We start from the raw sequence: 15,887 nt of genomic DNA, 5'->3' as shown, positions 1-15,887 counted from the left end.
ATCAAAGTATGCAGATTTAACATACCTTATGGTAAGAGTGGAATTGAAGAGCTTGGAGGAGTAGGAAGTGACAATGGGAGAATTCAAAATTCAAATTCTCTGCAAGGCGGGAACTCTGGTTCCAATGGTGGGAGTAGCCAAAACGAAGGAGCTCGCCCCATGGGAGAGAAGGACAAGCCTTCGAACATTCCGAAGGTTGTTGACATTTCACAAACTGGCGGTACTTTGCCAGAGAAGAAAGAGGGTTCTGGGTTTTAGGGGGAGGGGTCTAGCGGGGGGCCCAACCCATGTGAAGAGACTTTGGAGATCGGAAAAGAACCTAGAAAATGGTCATCCCTTTTTGGAACAAAACCATCTGGTAAATCCTCTTTACCCCTTGTCAAGAATATTTTTGATCCTTTTGGTGGAAATTTCACTATCTCTATCCCTGATCTGGTTTTGGATCATAATATAAATAGTATGTCGAATTCCTTGGTAGGCAAATTTATGGGTTCGCGTCCAAACATCGAAGTTGTTAAGGCATATGTCAAACGAAAGTGAGCTCTAAAGGGTAATGTTCAAATCTAGGCTTTGCCTAAAGGCCTCCTATCTTTTACTTTTTCATGTGAAGAAGATAAATTAAGGACACTTTGTGGAAGTCCCTGGATGGTAGGAAAGACAACTTTGGTTCTTCGGAAATGGCACCGGAATCTGAACATGAACGACTCTCTTTTGGCAAAAGTCCCAGTATGGGTGAAGTTACCGGGTTTGCCTCTTGAATATTGGGCAGAAAGCATCTTCTCAGGAATTGCAAGCTCCTTTGGTGAACTCCTCTCTATAGACCCAGTCACAGCTTCAAAAAGGAGACTCACTCATGCTAGGTTTTGTGTAGGGATAGCCCATGATGGAAATATGCCATAACAGATAGATCTAGTTTCAAAGTTAGGAACATGGAAATGGAAAATTGAATATGAATCTATCCCCTTTGCCTGCTTCCATTGCAAAAAATTAGGTCACTGGGCAAAATCTTGTCCAATCAAGCCGAAAGTAGAACCCAAGTAGACTAAACCCCAGGTTGAAAGTAAAAAGGCTCCTGAAAAAATGGTATGGCAAGTTAAAAACTCAAAGAATAAGGACGTTGACTATAATTGTTTTAAATCATTGGGGGATAATAAGGAAGTGTCCTCAACTTCTATCTCCAATCCTCCAACCCAGGAAGTATTGAGAGATGAGGCTACCAAAGTAAACATTTCTGTTACAGAGCAGATTCGAATAGAGGAATTGAAAGAACATACTGAATCTTCAAATGACACAACCGAAGTGGTAGCTGACACTTATGCGGGTAAGGATACACAAAAGATAGAGGATCAACTTGAGGAAGGGGAGATCCCTGGCTCCCAAGAAGAAAATACTGACTCTTCACCACTCATGACAATTTATGAAATGCAAGAAGCCCAAAAATGTGCAATACTGGGTATGAACCTTTAAGATTCAGACCAAAATTCAAAAACTGTAAATAGTGATTTAAATGGTTCCAGAATCCCTAACTGGGGTAATGAAGATGAAATTTCCAGAATCCTCAGTAACCCAGAAGCGACTCTAGAGAAAGAAGCTGATTGGAAAATACCAAAATACAGGAATAAGAAAGGAACCACTCCCTCGGCTTCTCAACTAAGGAAATACAGCATAATAACTCAAGTTGATGTTGGGTATATCTCCTCTTCCCCAGGTAGAACCTCTAACCATAAAGTTAATAGACAAGGAGGCCAGTAAGAACACTGCAGATGGGACCCATAAGACTCTTAAGGAGTTAGGAATTGGTAAGTAACTATGAAGATTATCTCTTGGAATATTAGGGGACTTAATAATCCTCATAAACATGATATCATTAGGAATATGACAATGGATAGTAAACCTGATGTTTTTCTTATTTAAGAGACCAAAATGAGTAGAGAAAAAGTTGAATCTTTGAAGTTTTTCAAAAATGGTAATATCAGTGGTGGTAGTTCGGAAGGTGCTTCAGGAGGCATAGCTACCATTTGGAACCTTAATAGTGTCAAAGGCCATGTTCTTATTCAAGAAATTTTTTTCTCTTGCATTAGATTTGAACATTTAAAAGATGGAACTTCATGGGTTCTCACTAACATTTATGCTCCCAATACCTTGAAAGCTAGAAATTCCTTCTGGAAAAATCTTATAGAAGTTAGGGATAGCTTCAAAAATCTTAGCTGGTTGGTCATGGGGGATTTTAATACTCCTTTGAGAGAGGAGGAAAAATTTGGAGGAAGCCCCTCTCAGTTGGAAAGTAGGCTGGCCCTAATGGATTTTATTAACACTCAAGCTCTCAACGATGTGGAGATACAGGGTTGTAATTACACGTGGACTAATAGGAGAATTGGCAATGATCTTATCCAAGTTCACCTTGATAGGACTCTCATCTCAGATGACTAGTACAGACATTATTTTTGTTCTATGTCTACCCACATCCGGGTTGGGTCAGATCATTTTCCTATCACCTTCATTGCCAACCCTATTAATAGAAGGAGACACTTTCCTTTCAGATTTGAAAAAATGTGGACTCATCACCTAGATATCACCTGTAATATTCAGAAATGGTGGAGTATCCAAGTTGAGGGAACTGCTATGTACAGAGTTGTAAAGAAACCTAAAAGTGTTAAGGACAATATAACACTGGGGAATAAATCCAGCTTTGGGAATATCTTTGAGGCTAAAGGTAAAGTTCAAGATGACCTTAAAAAAATGCAGGCCCAAATTCAGAAGGATGGTTTCAGTACTGTGTCCATTGTTGATGAAAATGAGACTCTTAAAAAATACCATGAAATCGTTGGTAAAGAGGAAACTTTCTGGAAGCAGAGATCAAGATGCATTTGGCTAAAGGAAGGAGATAGGAATACAAAAAAATTTCATATGTCGACTATCAAACATAAAGCGGCTAATAAGATAACCAAAATTATTTTGGATAATGGGGAGTTAGTCAAGGAGGAAGAATAAGGATTGAAGCTAAAAGGTACTTTTCAGATCTTCTTAGGAGGGATCACAGTTTGGATGTTGATGCTCAATCTTCTTTCCTTCAAAATATTCCCTATCTCATTGATGAACAGATGAATGTCTCCCTTTCTTCCATTCCTTCGATCTTGGAAATAAAAAATTCTATTTTTTCCTTTGATGGTAACAAAGCTCCTGGTCTAGACGGTTTCCCCATGTTCTTTTTCCAAGATTTCTGAGACATAGTCGGGAAAGATGTCTCCAATGGGGTCAAGGAATGTTTTGGGGCTAGAAGACTTTTGAAATAAATTAGTGGTACTTTCATTGCTCTCATTCCCAAAATCCAAGGTGTAGACTCTATGGACAAGTTTAGACCAACTAGTTTATGCAACTCTTTTTATAAGATTATTTCCAAGGTTCTTACCACCAGAATTCTGACTGTCCTTCCTTCTTTGATTAATCATCAACAAAATGGTTTTGTCCCTGGGAGACAAATTCTTAACTCCATTATAACTATACATGAGAATATTCATTCTCTTGTTAGGGCCAAGAAGCAGGGTCTCATCCTTAAGCTTGATCTCTCCAAGGCCTATGACCGGGTTGACTGGCCTTTTCTTGTGAAGGTTCTTATGGCTTATGGTTTTTCCACTAAATGTATTGACCTCTTCAGCCAACTTATTACTTCAGCCTCTTTTGTTGTTCTTGTTAATGATTCCCCTTCCCCCTTCTTCCAAGCTTCGAGAGGACTAAGGCAAGGGGATCCCATTTCCCCTATCCTCTTCATCATTATGGCAGAATGTTTTGGTAGGTCCATGGAAAATATGGTAATGCAAGGATCTTTTAAGGGACTCCAACCTTCTTCTGCTGACCTTATTTGCTCCCATCAACAGTTTGTGGACGATACTATTATCATGGGGGAAGCAAGTATCTCCAAAGCTAGAACCCTGAAGAATACTCTTTGTAAGTTTGCCTTAGCTTCTGGTCAGCTCATTAATTGGGTCAAAAGCAAAGTTTTTTTCATCAATACTCTAGAGAGAAGACAACAAAGAATCAACAGAATCCTGGAATGTAGGATTACTAATCTTCATGCGACCTATCTTGGCCTCCCCGTGGGCATTGCACCTCCTGATCCTTTCTGGAGCTCATTAGTGGATAAATTTTATAAAAAATTAGCAAGTTGGAAAGGAGCCCTTTTGAGTCAAGCTAGAAAGCTTCAACTTCTAAAAGCTTCCCTTCAAAGCATATCGATCTATGCCCTAAGCCTTTTTAGAATTCCAGTTAAGTATGCTGATGCAATTGAGAAAATTCAAAGAAAATTTCTTTGGTCAGGGCTTGAGGACAAGAAAAGAATGTCTCTTGTGGTTTGGGATCAGGTATGCAGACCAAAAAGTAAAGGAGGTTTGGGACTGAGAAGAATCTGAACCTTAAATGAAGCTCTCTTGTCCAAGCAAGTCTGGAGAATGTTCCATTCAGATACTGAATGGTGTAAAATCTGGCGAAGTAAGTACTCTCTTATGTCCTCTTCTCTTTCTTCTTTTATCAATTCAGAAATTAGTATTAATGGGTCCCATATATGGAATCATGCCTCTAAGTGCAGAGAAAGCATTGCTAAAAGAGTTATATGGAAAGTTGGAAATGGTAGGAGAGTTAAATTCTGGGAAGACCCCTGGCTTTTTGATAAACCCTTGACTGAATTCCCTAAATGGGCCCCTCATGCTCCCTCCTATATTGGAATTTTTGGCACCTTAGTTGAAGGGTATTGGACTGGCAATAAATGACAAAACATTGAAAGTATCCACCCAAGCCTCATAAAGCTCAAGATCCACCTGTCTTCGGTCTGGTTGAACAAAGAGGAAGACTCCCTCATTTGGAAATATGAACCCAAAGGTATCATTACAATTTCTTCAATGTATGGTGTTCTCTCCTCCACCCCTCATGTTAATCCTTTCTGGTATAAACCTTGGATTAAGGGTATGACCCCCAAAATCAACTTTTTCTATTGGACTATACTTCAAAATAAAATCTTGACCCTAGATAACCTCAAGGGTAGAGATTTTGCCTTTCCTAATAGATGTGCTCTATGTCTTAAGGAGGAAGAGTCAGTGGACCACCTAGCCATCCACTATTCCTTTTCTGCCTCGGTCTGGGAAAGATTTCTTAAAAGTTTTAGCATTGATTAGGTGTTTCCTAAAACTATCAGTGAGTTGTTCTACTCCTGGAATATCCATTGGTCTAACTCCTTTTTGAGATCTTTGTGGTAGCTATCACTTCCTCACATTCTGTGGGGATTATGGAAAGAAAGAAACAATCGTATCTTCAGGGACACATCCCTCAATCAGGATATTGTGTTCCAGAAAATACAATGGGCGATTGTGGAGAATATTGGGATCATTGGGGGTCCCTGTTTTTCGACCAACCCCTTGGAAGCTAATATTTTAAGTTCCTAGAATTTGAAGAATGCTGGTAGCTCTGACGCCAAGCAAAACAAAAGACTTGAAGCGAGATGGCAAACTCCCCCTCATGGTTGGTTCAAAGTCAACTTTGATGGTGTTGCAAAAGGTAATCCGGGCCCTGCGGGTTGTGGAGCTATTCTTAGAGATGATAAAGGTTTATGCAAGGAAATGACTGTGGTCCCAATAGGGAGTCAAACAAACCACAAAGCAGAAGCAATGGCAGCTCTCCAAGGAATTCTCCTTGCTAAAAGATGGAATTTCCCCTTCATATGGATTGAAGGGGATTCAAACAACATCATTAAATGTCTCAAGGGGACCTCTAAGCCCTCATGGTCAATCAATAATATTATAAAAGCCGCTAGAGACCTTATTAGCACTTTTGAAAAAAGTTACATATCTCATATCTACCATGAAGCCAATGGGTCTGCTGACTGGGGAGCCAATGCGGTGGTCAATAAAGATGAAATGATTACGTGGACGGGAGAACAAGGACTCTTTGAGGATGTCAGACTAATCATTTTTAAGGACCGATATAGTAGCACTCCAAAGATTTTTTATGGATAAAACAATAATGAAACATACTAAATGGAGTACCTCGAGTTATTATAATAATACCAACATCATTTATTATAATACTCATTCTATCACTTCCCACGCTTTCTGGGTAAATTTGGTAGCTCCGAGAAACTGTATGTCTAAAACTCTCTGCAAGTTTCATTTTTCTGCTCTGAACAACAAAAACATGGGCGGAAATAGACGTCTATACGAACCTAGCAGCTGCAAGGAATGGAAGCAGAAGGAGGAGGTCTGAAGTATTTTGCAGAAGGGTGGATTTTCTAAATTCATGGAGAGACTCCATGGACGGGATGGCACGGTCACCAGTTTCTTCTACAAAAACTAGAGAAAGGGCACTTTGAAGATGGGAGACCAGTCTGTTGTCATAGATGAAGATCTTATCGCCCAAACCACAGGTCTCCAAAGGGAAGGAAGCAACTTCTATAGAGACAGAAAAGTGACTAAGGAGGCCATTGACATATATCCTGAAACCGACAAGGAGAAAAAACACCTGGTGAAGCTAAGTAAAACTTACTATCCCCCTAGGGCTTTTGTTAAACCATGGTGGGAGGTCCTCTTTGTTATAATGCACTATATTACATTGGATGGTAGATTTACTAAAGTATACGGCTACCATTTTGTTTTACTGAATCATTTTAGGCATGATGAGAAGGTTAACTTTCCTTATTTTCTATTATACTCTATGAATGCCACCATTAAGGCCTATAAAGAGAACCCTATGGGGGACACTGACATGCATCAAGGCTTAATGGTTCTTATTTACAACCATCTCAAGGCTAATCAGATTGCCCGCTCGCAACCCTCTATTGAGTTTGAGAAGGATGGGTCGGACTTTGTTTTGTCTGTGGATGAGGGTTCTAACAGTGACCTAATGAGTGACTCTAAGGAGAGTTTGGATGACTCAGAATTTGAAATTGGTAAGAAGAGGAAATATATGCAAACTAGACCTTCTTCCTCAAAGGGCAAAAAACCTAAAGGAAAAATCCTCCAGATTAGCTCCTCCTCCTTGGAGGAGGTCTCTGAAGACTTAGAGAAGGAGAGACCCCAGGGTTCTCTGAAAAAGAAAACTAAAGTCCATACTCAGACTAGAAACAAGCATAAGAGAAAGGTGGAGAATGTGAAGGAGTTGGAGACTCATAAGCAGGAAAAGATTTCAGAAGCTGAACAAAACCTGGAGAAGGTGACCATTGGAGAGGTTCATAGGGTTGACGACACAACTACTGTTGGTGACACTCCAAAAAAGGAACATGACAACTCCGGTAAGATTGATCTTCCCCCGAACCCTCCTCCTGAGGGTATGAAAGGTTTTATGGATACCATGGAGTGCTTAATAACTAGTTACAAGAAAGATGTGGATGACAACAAGAAGCTCAGCCACAAAATTCAGATTCTGGAAACTATCAACACTGGGGAAGGGAAGACTATGGCTGATTATATTGAGGATCTGAAAAACACTATTGCAAAAGATGAAAATATAAGAGACTCCTTCAACCTCAAATTTGAAAAAATAGAGAAAGACTTGTTGGAGAGGAAAACTCTTGCTGACAATATGGATCAAACTATATCGGGCACTGTCAGTAAAGTCAGCAAAATTGAGGATTGCCTCAAGAGTATTGCATAGCAAAGTTTAGACATCCTGAAGGTTTCTACTGGCAATACTAAAACTCTCACCAGCAAATTGGACAAGGAGAAGGATACCCTAGATATTGACCCTGACACTGAAGGCACAGGAGATGCTCAAGGACCCAGAACTAGAATCAGAGGTAAAAAGAAAGAAAAGAAGCCTAATAAGGACCTGGATGATCTCAAAGCTATTGCAGCAACCTATGACCAGTTGGTGAAAAAGGCGGAGGACCTTCTGAAGACTATAACTGTGTTGTGCCTTCCTAGTTTCTTTGTTGTTTCTTTCTTTTGATGTCTTTTTGGTTTGCTGGCTTTTTTGTCAGTCGTTTTGTAAGAAGTTTCTATGCTCTGGACTCTTTGATGACTTATCTTAATTTCCTATGTTAAAGGTTTCAGGTCCCGAAAACCTGTTTTTCTTAATTAATCAAAACATACCTTATGGTGCTTCAGGGGGTTTTGAAATAGATCTAACATTAAGCTCCTCCTAAAATCTTTAACAACTTAGTTTGTTTGTGAAGGGTTCTCCACACTAGGTGAAGAATTAGGATCTTTAGATGGTTTGTCTTTGGTTTTCCATCATCTTTCTTTTACAAATTCTATTCATTTCAGCTCTGGTCTCTTCCACATCAACTTTCTTCTTCCCTTTTCGGTCAACAGATTGATTTACCAGTTGGTTCACCTTAGCTCTACAAAACTTTGCAATATGTCCTGGTTTATGACAATGATAACAATCCATACCAGATGCTCTCGAAGGTCCAACATTGCCTCTACCAATCCTTCTTTTGCAGTTCATAGCTACATGACCATAGTTATGACATACTGTGCAAACCACATTCATCCTCTTTTCCATCTCATAGGGACTAGACCAGTTAGCATAGGGTCTCTGCCAGTTAGGACTTCTTCGGTCATTAAGGTTCTTTGCCAACCACCAACACACCTCTAACTCATGCGAGGTGTTAGATTATTTGCCCCATAATTGCACTCAACAACTCTATGTCCATGCATGTTGCAAGTGTAACAATAACCATTAAAGGTTCTAGGCTTATATCATGAATATGTATTAGGTCCAAGCATTAATAACATCAGATCTGCTTCTACAAACATTAGCAGTATGTCCTAGTTTATGACAGTTGAAACAAACATGCTTATAGGATTTCTTACTGGTGGGTTTCTGAATCTTAGGCACAGATTTACCTTCATGTATGTTGTCCTTAGTACCAGAAGACTCATCTTTCTCAAATGTATTGTAACCAAATCTAGTTGTGTCACCTTTATTTCTTTGAGATTGAATCTGTTCATCAAGAATGGTAGAACTTTTGTTAAACTTTGCAAGCTTCTCATTAGCATCAACAAGTTCTTGTGTAAGGTCTCCATTCCTTTTCATAAGAGTCTCTCTAAGAGATATTTCTATATCTAGTTCTCCCTCTATCTCTTCTTTTTCCTCATGCCAGTGTGCATATAAAGTTCCATTTTTCTAATTTATCTTAAAGATCTCATTTTCTTTCTCTTTGATCTTGTCTTCTACTGCCCTCCTTGCTTCAAGTTCCCGACTCATCCAAATGGTTAGGGCTTCTAGCTCTCTCCTCAAGTTAGCCTTCTCATCATTCAATTTCTCCACTTCAAATCAATGCGCCTATGTTTTCTTCATCAGAAGAAATACTCTCAGAAACCTCCAACAATTGTTCAGTTAGCTATCTTCTCTTAGCAAGTGAAGCTTTATACTTGCTTCTCAATGTTTCTAGGGCTTCCTCAGTTTCTGCAATTTTATTAGACATCTCTCTATAACTCATATCCCCCATGTCTACCTTAGGAATACTTCTCAAGCGGTTAAGCCTCAAAGAAGTTTGGCTCTGATACCAATTGATAAACTTATAAGGCACTGGGAGTGGGGGGTGGTGAATCAGTGCAAGCAAAAACAATATGAATCTGATCACCAACTTAAACAACTTAAAACTTAACAAGCATAAGAGGAATATCACCACATAAGCTAATGCCCAATAAAAAAAATCCCACATAACACAAGAGATTTATACGTGGAAACCCAAAAGGGAAAAACCATGGTGGGAGTTAATACCCACAAGATTCACTATCTGCAGAATAGAAATATTGATCGGTTAAGGTCTTACAAATATGCCCTGTTAGGAGCAGACCCGGTTACGAGTCACCTGGTTAAGGGATTTAATATGATGAGCCCTGTTAGGAGCTTTGACCTGTTAGGATCAACCTCGCAAGAGGATTTAAGACTCTGATATAGAGCTACCCTACTAGGGGATTTACAAATTAAGGCCTGTCAGGACCTACCCGGTTAAGGGATTTTGTTGTTGTAACTGTTAGAAAAACAACAGTTCAAATAATCTTCATGTAACACTTCAGTGTCTGATAAGATCCGCTTCAGATCCTCAAAACTTCAACAACACATCAATACAGAGTTTCACTAATCATCGCACAATCAGAATATGAATATTCGCCTTCGATCTCATCAACATACGCATGTCTATCTCATAACGCATCACATTTTTTATAGACATCAACTTAGTCGACTACAACCTTGGAACAATTTCCTAGGTTCAATGAATCTAGAAAAACTAACATTGCACACCGAACTTATGTCGGCCACCGACATAACAAGCTAAAAACAAAACAAAACCTGTGTTGGTTTATTGATTTAAGTGACTTTATCACTATCGGTTAAGTGTTCATCAGAATGCTTGATCCGTACATCAAATCTTGCTTATCCGGTCGAATCTGCCAATGCGGTCATGAACATAGCTCCAAATACCTGTCTCCATAATTTCTTTAAAATCGCATCATCCAACTCTTCATCAATCGCCTGTACCGGTTCCATGAATGCAACTTTGTTCCTGTTTACCGGTTGAGGACCTATCTGTCGGTTCACTGGTAAACTATCTTCTATACTGGTTATACCCTACCAGGTGGCTTCCAAGATTTAGATGAAACATTGTTGCCATCAATGACAACACAAGACTTAGTCATCAAACATGAATCTCAATGTCTTCATCACATTCACCAATCAATCTTTTACTGGTTCAGTCAAATACCAACACAAAGGTTGCTTAAAGGGATAAAGGTTACTTCTTCTCTTCCTCCAAAATCTCACCAATAGTTCGTGAATGGTACTATTCTTTTTGGAGATTCTTCTGTTATTGAAGCTAAGAATTTGAAGACTATGTTTGAGGATTGTGCAAAGGCTTCAAGACAATATATTAATTATAACAAAATCAATCTTTATTCCACTAATGCAGATTAGTTGAGAAAAGAAAGAGTTATGGGTAATTTGGGGTGTTAGTTTGTTGTTCTTTCGACATCCTATCTTGGTCTTCCTTTAATTTCAAAGAAACCAAGTAATAATTATTGGAATCAAATTATTCAAAGGTTTCAAAAGAAGTTGGTAGGGTGGAAAGGAAAACTTCTATGTCGGTAGGGAAGTTGCAATTATTAAAGGTCTCATTGCAAAATATTCTGGTTTATTATTTATCTTTATTTCAAATTCCTACTTTTATTGGTAATAAAATTAAGTAGATACAAAGGAGATTCCCATGCATAGGGATTGAAGAGCATTCTCAGATTGCATTAGTTTGTTGGGATAAAATTTATGTCCCAAAATATTTTGGGGGTCTTGGTATCATAAGGTTAAAGCTTTTTAATAAATCTCTCCTTGCTAAAAATGGATGGCAATTTCTAGGAGCAAAAGATTGGATTAAAATTTTAAAGATAAATACTTGAACAATGAGGATCACAAGTGCTTTCTTTATGCCAAAGAATTATCTCATGGCTCAGTCACATGGAATAATATTTAAAAAATTAAAAATATTATAAGGCAAGGGGCAAGAAGAAGAGTGAGGAATGGGAGGAAAACAAATTTTTGGGATTATGTTTGGAATAATGGTCTACCTCTATTCTCCATGAATGGTTTACACCACATCAAAAAAAGGTTGCTAAGATCTTATGGTATAAAAATACATGATTGTATCTAGTGAGAAGGTGGCAATCCTAAATGGAAAGATCTCCGAGAACAACTTTATGGTGGAAGGTAGCTAAGAGGTGGAAGACAACATAATTGGTACACTGCCCTTCAAACTCTCCATCATCAAATAAGAGATTGTCTCTTCTATTCCAAGAATAAGGAGGATGAGTGGATTTGAACCAAACTCGCTTATGTAAGTCTTTCTATTAAATTTGTTTATTCTTTATTGGAAATTCCTCTTATGGTTCACATTTCATTCGAATGAAAAAAGGCATGGAATGCTAAACTCATGCCCAAAATCAATTATTTTTTGTGAACAACCATTAATAATAATATTATTGTTGTTGATAATATTAATAGTTCAAGGCTTTTAATCTATGAAGATATATTCTCTTTGTTATGATAATATGGAGGACATTGATCATTATTTCTTCCACCATCCTTATGCTCATGAATTATGCTCCCAATTCCTTTCTTTACTCTTGATAGACCGAGTTTTTGCAAATTCTCTTAAGTAGTTTGTTCAAAGTTGGAAAATGTGTCCCTTATCTCATAATATCATAATAGATATTTGGAGATATATTATCCCTTTTATGGCCTAGGAGTTGTGGAAAGAAAGAAACAACAAAATATTTAGAGATTAAAATAAAAACAATAAAGAAGTGTTTATAGCTATCAAACAGCAAATTCAAGAAAATATCAATGTAGGTGCTTATATCTATTCTAAACATATGCCACCTTATAAGGATCTAATAATTAAAAAAATTTGAGGGTTAAAGAAGGATGTGACTATAATAAATAGGATCAACCACTTCATTAGAAAAAATACTACTTGGATTTCTCTGGATAGTGGTTGAGTTAAGTGTACTTTTGGTGGTTACTCTAAAGGGAACCCTAGATTAGTTGGTGTGGGGAAAGTGATACTTGAGATCATCTTGGGAGGATAATTGAAGGATATGCCAAAAGATTGGGTGTGTCTATTAATAATATTGTTGAAGCAATGGCTGCTTGATGGGGAATTAAAAGAATGAAGGATTTGGGTATATATAAGGTTGTTCTAGAAGGTGACTCGAAATTGATAATTGATATTCCTAAAGAGGTTGTGATTGGGCCTTGGGGGATTAGAGATGTAATGGATGATAGAGAATCATTAATCAAAAGCTTTCTTCAATTTAGAATTGTACATACTTATAAGGAAAGAAATGGTGTGGCTGCTACTGTTGCTAATGAAGCCTTGAATCATTAAAATTGGGCCTATTGGGACTATAATACTATTTCATCACAAATTAAAGAAATAATCTCAAATGAAAGAAAAATGGACAAAATTTATTATAATAAATATGGGAGAGGATTTGATTGATTTAACTTATGATTCTATGTAGGCAGATGATATAATTATGGTGGATAAAGTTATGCAATTTAATGGTTTTAATTGTGTAAATTGTACGTTGATGGTGAAGGTTAATTTTATTATTATTATATTTCATGACGACACTGATTTTTTTTTCACTTCAAATGCTTTTGGTGGTATTAGCTATGGGAAGTCCATCCTCTCTCACATGTGAAATGATAATTCTAACAACCTCTTTACTATCTTTGTTCATACTAATAAACTTGATAAGGGGTATGGTGATACAACAAAGCTTAAATTTTGAGGGTATTGAATTTTTTTAATCTTTACAGTCATTTCCTGATGGTTGAATAGCTAGATTTTAGCTTTTAAAGTGGTAAGTTTCATTTATATTAGAAATGGTGAAGTTGCTATTTTTGTAACTTCTAAAGAGAGTGATGTTTTTTCAGGGAAAGTTGTTTTGGTTAACTCTATGACTAGTTTTAGAGAGATGGGTATAATGGGAGATCCCAAGAAGAGATATGAGTTGGTTAATTGCAACACCCTTCAACAAAATATGGAGCTTTGGGACTTGTTTGGCAGGGCATGGTTTATGCCCTTCTTTCAGGCCATGCAAGGCTCTAATGATTTCCTCACCTCAAGGTTTTGTTAACTTGGGGTTCAAGGTTTAGGTGACTATTGGCAGTCTTCAATTTATTGTGACTCCTCAAATAATTTCATAAGAGCTAATAGTTTGGAGTGTGAGGGCGTGAAAATTGTGACGAAGAGTATGGGGGAATACTAGAGCTTTATAGACAAATTCTTTGAAGTTGGTGACAATTTGGAGCATTTTCAAAATGGGTATGGATAGAATCAACTTACCTCCCACTTATGCCCTAGTAAGTCTTCATATTATGCATTATTTCACTTTAGAAGATCATTACATGATTGCTCATGGGTACCATTTTCCACTATTAAACATGCAAAATATAATGAAAGGGTGAACATTTTATTTTATCAATTCTATTCCTTGCAATAGAGTATTGAAAAAGGTGATTCCCCTCCCCTACATCAAGGTTTGATAAATGGTCCTTTATAAATATGTGTTAGCTATCAATCCGTATGGAAACCCTTATGTGAAACTTCTTGACAATCCTCCCCCCCAGGTAGCTCAATTAAAATTGAGCATGTTGATAGTCAACCCCATTCCTCAGATAGAGGTAATTCTTTGGGAAAGAAAACATACAAAAGAACTTGGTTTCTATCCTTGATCCTCAAGAAAATGATAATTTAAAAATTACCCCTAAAAAATGAAAAACCTTGCCCTTTCTTCCTTGGTCTTCAAAAATAAGAAAGGTGAATTTTAAGGGGCCTAAAAATAAGAGTGTGACAATTAACATTATTGATGACAAAGATGGTGATAAGAAGGGTTGTGAAATTGAAAAGGAGGGTATTACTAGGACTACTCAATCAGTGGGTAGGAGGTCAACTCGTCTAGCTAAGGCAACCTCCAAGGAGAAAGGAAAAGATACTTAAGGCAAGGAACTAGCTTATGATGAAGTTGAAGATGATTTGTCCATCAAGGAAAAGTTTAATCCTATGAAAAATGAGGATAGTGAAGAGTCTTATCCTAACGAGGATAGTAAACAAGAGATGGATGAAGAGGATCTTCAGGAGGAAGATAATAACTCTAGATAGGATGAAGACATTGCTAATAGGGATAAGAAGGTGCTTGACATTGAAAGGGATCAAAATGAGGATATCAAGGATTAGACAAAGGATGACATGGTTACCCAAGATCCTCACAATAATGTTAATGCTTTTGATGACATAACTTCAAGTGGATGACCTTCATGTCCACATGACAAATTTGAATTCAAAGATTTAAGTGGCTATTAATAGCCAAAAATTCAAAAAAAATAGAGAATGCCATCAATAATCTTATTTCTATTATGGGTGGCATAATGAAAAAAGCCATAACGAGAATTGTATCTAGACAAGAAAAGAGTAGTAAACAACTAAAGAAGAAATGAATAAAAAATCATGGGTGCGGAGCGGCAAGGAGAGCGGCGAGCGGGAATCCCAAATTTCAAATATGGGAATGGCGGATTCCCTGGGGAAGGCAGTCTTTCTGGGGGTGGAATTGGCAATCAAGCAGGCTTCCAAGCGTCCCAAGGTATAGAAGAGGACAAGGAGACAGTCAAATCGATGGAAGATAAAGATTCCAAAACCGGGGACCCACACGATAGAGGTAAGGAAAAAAAAAGGTCTTCACTTTTTGGAGTGAAGCCGCTGGTTAAAATAGGACTACCGAAAGTTAAAAATATTTTTGATCTAGTTACAAGGGTGGTTGCTATTTATGTTCCAGATAAGCTGGTAGATCTTACTGTCTCTGGTTTAGCTATGACATTAGTCAGATGATTTGCTGGTTTTAGGCCTAACATTGATGTTGTTAGGAATTTTATAAGGAGAAAATGGGTTCTCAAGGGTCAAGTGGATGTGGCGGTGTTGCCTGGGGTTTTTTTTCCTTTGCTTTTAACTCTGAAGAAGATATGAATAAGGCTCTATGTGAAGGTCCATGGATGTTCGACAAGTCAACTTTGGCTCTACAGAAATGGGCTCCAAACCTTTCTCTCGACGAGTCATTTTTTGTGTCAGTGCCTGTGTGGACTCGCCTCCTGAGCCTTCTGCTGGAGTTTTGGAACGAGGAAGTCGTTAAGGGGATAGCGAGTTCTTTTGGGGAACTTCTCTCAATCGACCCAATGACTGCAGCTAAATCAAGGTTAGTTTTTGCTCGCATCTGTGTAAATGTTAATCAAATGACGGACATGCCCCTATCTATTGAGATTATATCTAAATTAGGGAAATGGACCCAAGTGATTGAATATGAATCGCTCCCGTTTGCTTGCTTTCATTGCAAAAAATCGGGCCATTG

The sequence above is a fragment of the Cryptomeria japonica genome, chromosome 5 (assembly GCF_030272615.1).
Source record: "Cryptomeria japonica chromosome 5, Sugi_1.0, whole genome shotgun sequence".
Lineage (NCBI taxonomy): Eukaryota > Viridiplantae > Streptophyta > Pinopsida > Cupressales > Cupressaceae > Cryptomeria > Cryptomeria japonica.
The sequence above is the reverse complement of the archived record's forward strand: the minus strand, read 5'-3'. Positions refer to the sequence as shown.